A 13,746-nucleotide genomic window follows, 5' to 3' on the forward strand; every position below is an offset into this window, starting at 1 on the left:
TGTCACTGAGCCCATTTGAAAGCTCTACATTGTTATGATGCCACTGGACCAATTTGAAAGCTGTGCATTTTTATGGTGTCTATGGGCAAATTTGAAAACTCTGCATTTTTATGGTGTTGCTGGACCCATTTAAAAGCTCTGCATTTTTATTGTGCCGATGAGCCCAGTTGAAAGCTCTGCATTGTTATGGGCACATTTCAAAGCTCTGAATTCAACACTAGATTCTTAGACTGCATTACCAACTATTTATTTATTTATTTATTTATTTATTTATTGTTCGCCTGTTAGGCGCTTATACAGGAAGCAAATACTGTTTCAAAGCACCCACAGGGCAACATAGAGGGGACACGGGATGATAATTAAAATGACAATGCATGCAAATAATAAATATAAGAAAAAACAATGGGGAGGGAAAGACAACCCTACTATGCCTTGTGAGTCTTCAGAACGTGCAAGTGCAGAAGGGAGAGGGAATGGGATAGGTGCTGTGGTGCTCGTGGGTGAGCAGCAGGTGAAGTGAAATGAAAGGTAATTGCAAGCCTCCAAGGCAAGTGCTGAGGATAGACAGCAGCTGAGATGATACGATGTGGGAGGATGCATAAGGAAAGGAGGAGGTAAAGGGGACGGTCTTGAGGATCTTCTGGAATTTAAGAAAGTCCTGCTCAAAATGAAGAGAGAGGGAGGCTGTTCCAAAGAAGGGATCCAGCTGAGGAAAGCGATCGACTTCCTGCCCTCTGTTTAGTTAAAGGCTTTACACATAAACAGTTGGTGCCAGAGGAGCGCAGAGGTCTAGTGGGGGAATATTTAGGTAGAGAGAGTTGCAGATAGTGTGGTCCCCAACCTCAGACAGCCTTGTGGATGATACAGAGAGATTTTAATTTAATCCGTGCAGCAACCGGAAGCCAGTACAGACTTTGTAGGGCAGGAGAGAAGTGGTCCCTGCGCTTGAGCCCAAAAAAGAAGTCTTGCTGCCTTATTCTGGATTAGCAGGAGGGGTCACAGAGTAGACGAAGGTAGATTCAGGAGGAGGCTATTGCAATAGTCAAGCTTAGAGAGAACCAGAGCCTGTATAACCTTGAGCCTCTGAAGGTGAGAAAAGGTAGAATTCCTTTGAGAAAGAGGAGCAGAAAGTGGGACTTCTTGGAAATGTCCTGAGTGTGAGGGTGGAACGGGAGAGAGGAGTCGAAAATGACTCCAATGCTTCTGGTTTCAGGGAGCAGGGGAAGAGCCCATGGAAGAAGGCCACAGTGAAGGGAAGCATTAGGGTGCAGGGGTCCCAATAGGAAGGATCTATGTTTTGCTGGCTTTGAGGAAGAGATCATTAGAGGTTCACCAGACCTGGATGGCAGAGAGGCAATCAGGGATGATGGAAGTTGCAAGGGCATCTGCAGGAAGTTTGAAGAAGAGTTGTGTGTCATCACCATAGCAATGGAAGCTGGGGGAGAAGGAGGAGATGAGGCGTGCTAGCAGAGTAAGGCAGATCTTAAAGAGCCAAGGCGAGAGAATAGAGCCCTGGGGGATGCCATAAGTGGAGAAGGAAGAGAGCAAGGAGAGGGTGCCCAGGATGACTTGGGACTAGCAGTGAGTTAGGAAAGAGGTCGGCCAATACAGTGCCTGCCCCGAGATACCATGTGTGTCATGGAGGCTTTCTATGAGGATGGAGTGGTTGACCATGTGAAATGCAGAGGAGAGATCAAGAAGGATGAAGACAGCAGGGGAGTTGGAATCAAGGGATGCAAGCAGTTCTTCGCAGGTATTTAGAAGAGCAGTTTCCGTGCCTCTGGATGCTCGAGAATCCAGATTGATGGTCGTGGAGACCACAAACAATTTCAGTGTGAGAGTTGGGTTGGGCCAAGGCCAACTTCTCTCGCAGTTTCTCCAGGAAGGGGGTGATGGAGATACGGCAGTAGTTGGCTGGACAGGTTAGGGTCTGCTGATGTTTTTTTAAGGAAGGGCGCACAAGGGAGTGCTTGAGAGAGGAGGGAAAAAACAGTAGCAAAGGAGTGGTAGCAGAGATCAGTGAGTGCAGGGGCAAGAGAGCCAATGTGGTCTTTGATGGTTCTGGATGAGCAGGGGGATACCTGTTTGGAAGAGACCTTCATGGAGTTGACAACTCTGGGGACTTCTTCCAGTAAGACAAGCACAAAGGAGAAGGACGAAGGGGGAGAAGGAGGAGGGTGAGTGGCCAAGGGAGGCTAAGGCGGGTAAGGGATGGGTTCGAGGAGTGCGTGACAAGGCTGTTCAGCATGTCCTGAGTTTTGGTGGTGAAGTGGGTGGCAAGTGCTTTGCAGAAGGCCTGAGAAGGAATAGGGGAGGAGAATACTGCAGAAGGGTTGGCAAGTTCCCTGCAAAGTTCAGCCGTGTTATTAGAAGCACCAGATACCCGTCCCTGAACTATCGGGTATTATGCCTGAAAAATGACCCATCTATTACTGGCTAATTTTTCTGCACGAATTGGTAGAAAAATATGACATGAGATGTCTCAAGAAATTAAAATAAGTTTCCCCTTAAGGAAAATCCGGGAAAGTATGCTGTGCTGCTTTTATCCTGCATAAGAACTGCAATAAGGAAAGCATCCGCCTGCTGTGATATATGCAAGATAAAGCAATCCCCCATTACTGTGAGCCTGCTGCCATATGGTTGGGACCCCTAAGGTCTTTCGAATTTCTCGGCCAAACAGAAGAACTGGGGTGCATGCTCTCTGAAAGTCAGTTCTCAACGCTAGAGGCTCGTTTTGTTGTGTTTGTGCCTTTGTCCTTCGTGTTCCATTCCTTGTAATTAATTGTGCAGGCTCTCAGGTATGGAAAGAGCTGATTAGGTCCAGGGAAGCCGCCGATTGCTTTGAAGGTAGGCAGACATTCTCAATGGTGGCCCAGCTATTCTCTGGCTGCAGAAACATGCGTGTTGCACCTGGTGTCACAGAATCTCGTGTGTTTCCTTGAAAGAGGCATCTGAATTAGAGCTGGTACCCTGGGGCTCCGAGAGCGTTCTAATCTCTTTTCAACTTGTTGGGACAAAGTCACAAGCAGCCATTTTACTGAGTACAAATATTACTTCCAGCGCATACACTGCACACATCATGCTTCTTGCCAGCAAAAAACATGCCGTCTCTCTCTTTCTCTCTTTCTCCCTCTCTCTCTCTGTCTCTCTGTCTCTCTCTGCCTCTCTCTCTCTCTTTCTCTCTCGCTCTCTCTCGCTCTGTCTCTCTAACACAAAATCACAATACACCCACACACACAGACCACATACAACACGCACACCGCATACTCAACATGTACATACCACCAACACCATGCATGCACTCACTCACACTGAGGCATATATATATATATCACAGAGATGCCACACCTCCACCCACCTAAGGCCATACACAGCGCACACAGACACGGCACATGCAAGCAGACCGTGCAGACATGACAACACATACAAACTAACAACCGAAATATAACATGGGCCATGCCTGTCACACTCACGCACACACCCTCTTCACACAGTGTGCAACATACACACCACTCACAGAGTCAGCACTGAGTCTGCACTCCCCATTCACCAGCCATGCTATGTGCCTTAGATCCCCTTTCTCTATAGCCCCGTGAATCTGTTCCCACCACTTCAGGACTCTGTAGAGCTGTGATGTTCTAACTGTTTAGAGATGCCACCCCAGAGGTGGGGTGCAGCTTCATAGACGGGCTGAGTGGGGTGGGGTCCGAATATGAACTTTAAAACAAAGAAAGCAAATCAATTGGCATGAAGCTGCTCGGGGATGCAGTGGGATCCAACACACCCCGCTTGCCTCACGTGCTCAATGTGGCAGCTGGACCCCAGGGTTAGGGGGTGGGGCACTTCCACGAAATTAACACAACTTCAAAGTGAGCTCTCCCATATAGAGCATGCTTTCAGGCTGTGTTGTACTTAAGTGGAGAGAAGCCCGGGAGCATCCCCCGTCCTAGCAGCCTTGATGTTTTTATACAGGAAAGAAGTGGTTCATTTGTAAGAAAATAAGTGCCCGGGCGAAATATTTTCTAGCATGCCCATGACACGTCAGGGTGGGCAGCTCCCTGCCCACTGTTGCCACCACACACAGCTGCTGCCCATGCTGTCAACATATATGGGGTGAAAGCTGCAATTCCAACCGGCTTATTGTGGTTGACGGATGTAATCAGTCACTGCGGCAGATGTGAGGTTTGAAAATCTGAATCAACATAACATACTCGTTGTGTCTTGACATGAGACACATGTTTCAGTGTGTCTCTAAACACAATCATCATTTACATTTTGCTCTGATTCCATAGGTGTTCATTATGTGACTGTCAGTCACAATAATAAAGTTGCCAAAACCCTACATCATAACCAAAGTCTGAGACAATAGGTGCCAGGGCTCAGCCTTGCCAACACCCTCACAAATGAAACTTTATCCCACAATTAAGAACTATCTTCAGGATGTTCTCGAGGGTAGGTGGCTCTCGTCACAGTCCTCTGCAGCCCCACCAACAGCATTTGTTAGAAAACCGACAGCCCTGCTGCAGGCTCCTTCCAGTGCCAAAGCAACTCTGGATTTTGGCGGCAAGGGGTCCCAGCTTCAGGCCCCTGCTTCCCCCTGTCCCCTAAAACTGTGCATAATGGGCCATGTGGCCTTTATTGCAGGCCTTTCTCTCTCCCAATCCAGCTCTATGTTTTGGGACTAGGAAAGCAAGCAACCCCAGCCATCTCCATCCATCCCTCGAAAATGGAATGGGGTGCCGGGCAGGCGGGCCCTGTCAGCCCGCTGACTCAACTATGGGTTTTCGGGAGTAGGTTGCCCCCGACCCTTCCTACACACCCCCATGCTTTTCTAAAAAATGAAATGGCTTGTGGGGGCAGGCACTCCATGTCCCCCCTGACCTCCTGATGATGCTATTATTGATACAGGTGGCCCCCAAAACAGGCCCCTACTCCCCCCATCCAGCCCAGGGCGATGAAATGACTTGCCAGGCCCGACGCCACCCCTCTCCTGTCCCTCCCCCCACCGCCCCATACCATACACGATCCCTCTCAAATAACGCAAAACTATGAAGAGAAATGTGCATTGAAGTCTCCCGCTGGCTTTAAATGAGTCGCTTCTCGAAATGACTCCAATAAATTGGCGCCAGGCATCAGGGCGCCAGGTGTCAATTCCAACCCAGGAAGAAACAGGACGCATCTCACACCTGCAAACTCAGCCTGAACCTTTCAGTGTACACCGAGTCCCAGCACTTGGAGGGGATCCGATCTCTGCCTTCACAGGGACAGTAATTGCTCCTGCTCTGCTCCAGGGTGCAGGCGATGGCAGTCGGAACATGTCGGAGTGCGTCAGCCAGGACCATTATCTCCTTATGTTCGGCTGATGCTGTCAACTGCGACATTTCACATAAACCCCCCAGTAGTCCTGGGAGGCACACTCTCGCAGGCACCGCAATCTCCACAGTCTTCAACACCATCACCCCGCGCACTGGCTATGCAGCTCTCCGGTACCCCCACGTGCATGATGAGGATATCACAGGCTGGCAAACACACATAAGTCTAGTGTTACTGGAGCATTCGTCTACCCATAACTCTGCCCGCACATCATCATTGTACCGACATGTCTAACCAGGCACGCTAGTCTACATATAGCCAGCCCTCATATAATAACTGTTCTCACAGCCTTGGCCATGCATGAATATTGTACCCACAGTCACACCTGCACGTGTGCACTATTCGTACCACCCCACTCACGGGGTTCGAAAGCTCCTTAAAAGTGCCAGGCTATTAGGCAAGTCTATGCAAAAAGAACGAGCATACTCGTCCTTGGCACCTAAGGGGTTAACCTTGACCATTTTGTATGAACCATTGTGTTTAAATGTGTATTAGACGTGTTATAATTCTTTTTTATTAACATTCTCAAATACTAAAAGTTAATGTCACATTTACATGTTTGGAAGGCACCATTTGGCCATTGGAGCCAAAGGTAGCTCCTGGTAGATGCTGGTTTCAGGTTAACCATGCTGTACTATGCCAGAAGCAAGAGATAAATAGCTCCCCGCAAATTTGAACCCTGTACTCATACATGATTCTTGTTTCCACCACTCTTGCTAAACATGTGTATTCTACCCGTCGTCCCACTGACAAATGGTCACCCATACTCGCGCCCGGACATGACTATTTTAGACATCATTGCTGCTGCCTGGTTGCTTTACCTAAGTCCCACTACTCGCTCTAATTATACCAACACCTCTAACCAAATGCATTATTCCACCTGCCACCAACACAAGTTTACATTTCCTACAGCCGTACCCTTAAATGAGCATTGTACCCATAAGGCCAGATTCACTTTACTATTCCACTCATATAACCCCTCCCCTACAAGATGTATGTCCCAGTACACCAATAATCCCTACACATGACTAATCATCCCAAAACCCTGACGGAATATTAATGTTTTGCTGGCAATCCTGCTGACACATGATTACTGTCTGTGCCTGTAATCCCTCTCATGCTTGCTTTCCCGTGCCTCTGCCTATTCAGGAGTACTTTACTCATAAGCCATTGTGCATGGCACTGTACCCCTAAGTCTACACTCTACACAAGGATGACAAGTGTTCTCACCCCTCTGCCCAGGTTTGAGCATTTCATCTACAGCCCCACCCACACATGATTGAGGCACCCGTCACTCTGCTTAGAAGGTAATATTGTACACATATCACTACTCACACATGATTATTGTAGTCATGCTACCTTCCACCCATGACTCGATTTTCCATAATTCCGTCCTCTCTTAGTACATATGATGCACATTACAGTCATGTCTTCATTTATACATGATTATTGGGTATCCCCTGAAATTAATCAGAAGAAATAACGAGGCAGATTGTTTCAATATTTTTGCAAATTATTTCGAAATGAATAGATAGGGAGTTGGGTTAGGCAATGCATTAAGGCGGGGGGTGGGAGGGGCTGCGGGGGATTCCCCCTGCATTACTATTCGAAAAAAATTGCAAAAAAAAAGAAAATCTAATTCGAAATTCGATTTAAAAAAATCAGTGTTGTCAGCCTCGTTTTTGTACATTATTTTAACGTAGATCCGATTCTTGCACTAATAGCCACACCACACATACATGTGCCCCTTATGCCCGATTGCAGCCTAACTAGGCACCTACAGCACAGGGAAGTGGTTACTAAGGGGAGGTATAGATGCAGATTATTCCCAGGAGAGATCAGGAATGCTTGAGAGGGGTCTACACCAAGAGACCGCGAGCAGGTGTGTGTGTAGGTCGGTCTTCGTGATACAGGGCAGTGGCACACATTTGACCAAAGTAAATAATTAAATTTCCCTATTTTCGATTATCGTAAAACAGTAACATTTATTAGCATATTCAATACACTCTTAAAATCCTGCTCATAAAAACTAGGCAAGTAAAACGGTGGTATACAAAGTGACGTGTGCATCGAGACTCAATTTAAATCATTCCTAGTCATTTAGATAATAAATACTAGAGTTACTATACTGAATTCACAGGACAACACAACAGCACAAGAGAGAAGAAGGACTAACACATAGACAAGACAAATACATCACATTAACAGCGAGTTGTTCTAGGTATTGAAACTTAATCTACACAATCTCTAACAAACAATTCAAATATTTTAATACACTGCTTTACAATAGGTAAGGAAAACAATGCAACATGTTTCTTTCCTCTGAATATATAAAAAAAATATCGGGAAATTCTTCGGGGGTGAAAAAAGCCTTCTTTGTGCTCCACAGCGACCCTATTTTCAATTGTGTATCGTGGTTTCCATCAAACTAGATAGTCTGGACTTGCAAAGTGTCACTTCCTGTATCATGAAAACACCCAAAAACTGCTATAAATAATGCTGTCTGTATTGTACACCAAGCAATAAGCATATAGACCTCATTCTGGTCTAAAGGAAATTCTTACCTTCGGCCAATTGATGGGCTGATAAATCTTGCAAGCAGTGAAGAGTAAATGCTTCATGTACATGTCCTAAGAAAACACAGACCAGAGTAGCACAAATTGATTTGTGTAAGCATCAATGTCAGAGGAGTACGTCTAGTCAGTAAATATTGTAAATATTGATCAACCTCACTCTATAAGCAACATTGCCACTGCCCCTCGCTTACTTGTACAGTTAAGTGTAGGTCCAATCGTTCAGTGGCGGTACAGAACTGATGAGTCCAATTCTAATGGTCCTTGCGCGTTAAGAATCGTCTGTCCCATTGTAGTGCCGTAATGAGATACACTGAATTGTTCTAACTTCAATGATACTCTGTGTTTATAAGACAAACAACATTACGGACAATCCAGCTGTCTCCTAACGAGAGCACTCAAATTAAAGCAGTACATTTGCTTGTCAACGTGTATTGAATAGAACAGATCTTATGTTGCAGAGCTACTTCATAAATTAGACTTCAGGAATTATATTTAGTTCTGTGTTCCGACTTAAGGCAGGGCGTTCTTATGGAACAGCAAGTAGACATAAGTACCTGCATTACCAAGTGGGTAACCAACACACCATTTTGCACCATATTGTACGTTTGTTAGCTCTTGGGCTATCTGTAAGTGTCCTGCAAAACTAGTAGGTGTTCTTGGATAACGAGTATGGCTATGTCTCGTCATTTAGATCGTTATCAATACCCTAGCAGTTAAAGTCAAGTCGTAACAGGACCGTCTCAATTAACCTTTTGTTAGTTCTGTGTTAGTTCAGTCAAATGCGGACTACGGCTTTTCCAACTGTAAGGGCTATCTCGCGCTGTAATCTTGAGGTAGGGTCCTGTAATCTTTTATAAAAGGAGGTATCATTAAGCTGGCGATCGCGTCCTTCAATGCATGCGTTTCTGTCTTGTATTACAATTGCACCTCCCTTATCCGCCCAGCTCAATTTCTGTTCCATGCCCTGGCCTGAAGCCAGATTGTTATATATCTAGGATATTGTTGCATTCAAGATGCTTCTGGAGTTGCATAATCACAACCTTCACCAGAAACTTAGTTGACCACACAACCCCGAAATCGGGCGATAGATACCACGCCAAACCTCTAAACGCAGCCAGACCTTTTTTATCCAAGGAAAACTGCCTAACCATTGCCAGAGCCATAATAGGGTCAAGACGTGACTTCTGTAAAGCCCTCTTCTTAGGCACATCAACAAAAAACATTGAGAAGGTGCAGGTTATACAAAACAGTCCTCTCTGTGCTGCATTAGGCACTGCCAAAAGGGAACACATCACCGCAGCCAGGAAACAGGATCATTGGCTACCCATTAGAGAGCGCATTCTCTTCAAGACCCTCGCTTTGACCCACAAATGCATTCACAAAACCGCTCCTCCCTACCTACACCAAATAATTCACCGATCCAAGTGCACCAGACCAATCAGAACTCCCTACTTCAACATGCTAACAGTTCCCAGAATCAAGGGAGACAGAGCAGGTGGAGCCAGCTTCCCATACCTGGCAGCCCAGCATTGGAACACCCTTCCTCTAGCCCTTAGAAGGGAAAATTCACACATCACCTTCCGCAAAGCTATCAAGAGAGGACTATTCACCTAAGCAACTTCACTTGATACTATCTGTCGCGCATACTGCTTTTCAAAATGTACTATGTATGTATCTAACTAACATGTATTTATTACAAAAGGCGTCCCTGATGCCCCCTGTAACTAAGCTCTTCGCATGTAACAGCGCCTCGATGCCCATGGGCTGTTTGCACACTATATACATATAAATAAAATAAAAATAAAATACAATAGTTAGCCAGAGTATTATGGTCCAACTAGGTTTCTTCGATAATGGCATAAGATAGGGTTTCTTTAGTTCCTGTGCCACACAGCCCTGGGCCAGCGATGCACTTACAAAACTCTGAATTGGTCCACTAGGCGCTTCTGCATGCTATTTCGCTAAGTATGCTGGGATAGGGTCGTAAGTAAGGTTAGTAGGTTTGAGAGCACCTATAGGTTTCTCAATCGTCTCCTTTCCCACTGGCACAAAATGAAACTCTGTATGTGGAGCTTATTCTCCGACCTCACAGGCAGAAACGGTTGGTCAAGAGAAAGAGGTGGATTGACTGACAATATTCAGTCTAATCTGTTCGATTTTGTCGAAGAAAAAATTATTGAAATCATTAGCCATCTTCTCGCTCGGACGCAGGCATGTATTGGTACAGTCAGGATTCACTAAGTTTCTGATGGCTTTAAAAAGTTCTTTCGGTCTATTTAATGCCAATTTCTTTCCGTAAACTTTGTGCCTTTTCCTGTTTAATCTCATCTTTATATTGTTTTAAAGCTAGTCTGACTATTATGAGATCATCACTATTTTGGATCAAACGCCATTTTTTTTCTGATTTCCAGTAATGGCTTTGGTATTTTTTTAGTTTCTCACTGAACCATTGATTCCCTCTCCTATCAGTTTTTTAAAAAAAAATTGACAGGTGCCAAAAGATAACAATTTGCCTGTAGTTTTTGCATCAGGCGCGTATAGTCCACCGCGCCATCTAGGCTGTCATACTGTTCGGGAATATGTGTCATCAGATTACCATCCGATATTTGATCCAGATCTTTTATATGGTAGGCGATATTCTACTTCTGTTTACATTAGACACTGCCGTCCAATTAAACTGAACCACATAGTCGTCGGACCAGCCAACTTGTTCAATAACAACGTCGTTCAAATTGAATCCTCTAGCTAATATGGGTTCCAAACAATGTCCATTTGCATGGGAACGTAGATCCGAAAGAAGGCTAAGATTGTGTGAATCCATAATACTTAAGAGATGTAGACAGTCAGTGTTTTCTGGCTCATTACACCAGATGTTAAGGTCCCCCAAACTGTCAATATTTGACTGATTGCTCGTTCTTCCCCCAAATAGGTAATTAAATGAAACCATTTTGGGCAGGTGATTGCGAAGAAAGATTGCAGGAAGCGCTGCCTTGCTTATCCCTCGATTACCTTATTCCTCCCCGTCCCCTTCCACCGCTGCAGAGATTCCTCCCGCACCTTCTTCTGGCTGTCGCTCTCAATGCTAAGAACCAGAATTGTCTATTTTATTTGACTGTCCTCATTTAGTCTCATAAATGCACCATACTTCTCAAAGGCTTTCAATAAGGAGTGGGAATCCTGCAAACTTCTTAATCGTAAACGTTCTACTTTTCAACTTTCAGATGTTGGGGTTGCTCTCTGGTTTCTTCCCTCTCTTTCATTCTCCAATGATGTCAATTTATTTATTGTATTGATTCTCACACGGACCTAGTTCGAGAGCAGTGGAGCACTGTACAGAGTCTGGGTAGCCAGCGATGTAACCTGGCTTTCATTTGAACAAAAGTCTGGTGCAGCCACGGTGCTGGGTTTCACGGTTTATCGAAATAGTTTGTTTAGCTCTCCAAATCCAGTCTTCAAGTGCCCCAGCCACACCAGGTTTACAGGCTAATCAGTAACCATGTAAGTAATTCCCATCCATCCATTCAAAAGGTTTGAGAGGAAGATGGAGTGGATTTAGCACTCGTCTTAAGGTCCAAACTAGGAAACCTTTAATATATGTGCAAATATTTGGGGCACTTTCAAACGCACCTATGGTCGCATGGTACACTAGCGAATGCTGATAATGGAGCCCGCACTTGAGTATCATTGCATTGTCCCAGCATAACATCTGTATTGCTTGATTTGAAACACATTCTTACCTGTATTCATAGCACACCAACAAACCCATTCAATAAACCAACAAATGCATTTTATGCGCGCACAGACATGCAGGCAATGCTTGGACATGCATGAAGCATGTAGACACACAGGCTTCTTTGGATTGGGAATTTGTTAGCAGACAATCAGGGCCCGATTCATGGAATTATTTGGGTGGAAAATAGGGTACTTTTGCACGCGCAACTGTGCGCAAATCCCCCTTCGTCGGTTCATGGCAGTACTTTTCCTGGACCTGCGAGAAGTTTGTGCTGGCACAGCACGTATGTGCGAGCCGTCGAGGGCATTGCGCGAGACTGCACGCAGAGCGTGAGCATGGCTTGCGCAGAGGGCTGGGAAGGGGGCAGAACACCAAAAATCTGGAAGAACTTGTGAAAAAGTGGGCTTTTCGAGGGACGGCCGGCAGGTAGTCCATTGCACACCCACAATTGTGCGCCACGAGACATATTCATGGATTCGATTGCGCAACCTCCTGAACGGGAAATGGCCTAACAAGTCCTTCAGATGATCCGCCACAGGAAGGCAGGTGCAGGTACACTTGCGCGTAGGATTTGCAGAGCGGAGACGGGGTTGCATGTCAGATTTCAGAGTGCATGTACTTAACCGGGGTTCCAATGTAACTTAGGGGTGGGTGTAAGCAGTGTAGCAGGCTGCAGGGATGGTTAATGTGGGTTCGCATGCAGGTTTTCAGAGTTTAGACCAAGTTACGATTTTTCATACGCAGGTTGTCGGGGTGCCGGAAACGGTTATGGGGGATCCATGCGTAGGTTCCCCGAGATGCAGGTTTGCTTGCGGAGGACCCCACGTACTGTTTGAAGGGTGCATGTTTTCGCACCAAGGGGAGCGTGCAGAGGTAGCTGATCTGGCTGTTTATGCGTTGCGTGTGGGCATGTCAAGGGCGTTCCGGCAGCGACTTGCAAATATGGTTACTTTGCACAAACAATTCCATGAATACGCGGGGCGCACATTTTTTAATCTGCGTGCAGGTTCGCGCAGTGTCCTTCTCGGCATGCAGCCCTTGCAGGATTTCTGCGCACATTTCCATGAATCGGGCCCTCAGTATGGAACCAGACGCAGCATTTTATCCGCACACAGTGGAACACAGTAGTATGTATGCATAACCATGGTCCACCTCACGTTCTGACATGCACCCATGCTATCACAAATAATACTTCTCATCTACACCCCTCTGTCCCTGTTCTCTTGGCATCTATTTCTCTCTTTCCCATTCTCTCATCCTCGCCTCGCTCATTTTCTTTCCTCCAGCAGACTGCGGTTTGCATACCCCTGGCTGGTGCACAGTAGCCACTCCACAGGCAAGCCTACGTGCTCCGATACTAATACGGCAGTGATTTGGCACATTATAAGAACATATTAACATAACATACATTTAAAATGTGAACACACATGCACTATGCGGGCACATACAGTATGTAGACAAAAATGTGTGTGGCACACGTGCAGCTCACCGAGACGCTTCCGGACCTGTTTCTCGCCCACATGATTGGCACATACAGAGCACGGCTAGTGCTTACGCCTTCCAGATTCCGGCGGTCCTCACGTGACAGAGGTGTTTGCCAGTGGAGTGCAGAGGCTGCTGGCTGTTCTCAGCTCAGCTGCATCCGGGGCACGCAGCCCTCCACGCAGAAATCTTACGCCGGGGGTGCTGCCGCAAGCACAGGCTCTTCCTTCTTGGCCTTTCCTCGGAGGACATTTTCCCCTCTGCAGGACGTGTCAGGGGTAGCCTAGCCCCTTCGGGAGTGACAGACTCCACGCCTCCACACAATGCATGCGAAGCCTCCTGTGGCAGTGCCAGGGGATTTCAATGGTTCGATTGTGTCTCTGCCAGCACCTGGCACAGCTGGTGGGTATTGAGTTGCATTGTCTCTAAACAATTTTGGCTTCAGTCCTGGATTCTTTTTGCAGCTGAAACCATCTCTTCTCTTTCCACCTGTCCCCCCTGTCTACCCTCACCCCTGCCCATTCCACCGCAATCCCCTTTTCATCAATGCTGGCCACCTTTCTCTCCTCCACTCTTTTCCTC

General features: G+C 46.3%; 1 protein-coding gene and 1 long non-coding RNA gene across 3 annotated transcripts in view; one reads left to right on the forward strand and one right to left on the reverse strand.

The window, feature by feature from the left end:
- The window catches only part of FAT2 (FAT atypical cadherin 2), a 262,307-nt gene that overhangs the window by 220,910 nt on the left and 27,651 nt on the right, over positions 1–13,746 (forward strand). The gene's annotated exons all lie outside the window — the stretch shown is intronic.
- LOC138582586 (uncharacterized) lies at positions 7,324–13,428 on the reverse strand. 2 transcript variants are annotated; one of them, XR_011305048.1, is made up of 3 exons: positions 13,172–13,428; positions 7,938–8,003; positions 7,324–7,833 (listed from the first exon to the last, which is right to left on the reverse strand). It is a non-coding gene; the product is annotated as an uncharacterized lncRNA (long non-coding RNA). The 2 variants fall into 2 exon arrangements; XR_011305049.1 differs by lacking the exon at positions 13,172–13,428 and adding an exon at positions 8,141–8,460.

The sequence above is a fragment of the Ambystoma mexicanum genome, chromosome 3q, assembly GCF_040938575.1.
Source record: "Ambystoma mexicanum isolate Mex_15411 chromosome 3q, UKY_AmexF1_1, whole genome shotgun sequence".
Classification (NCBI taxonomy): domain Eukaryota; kingdom Metazoa; phylum Chordata; class Amphibia; order Caudata; family Ambystomatidae; genus Ambystoma; species Ambystoma mexicanum.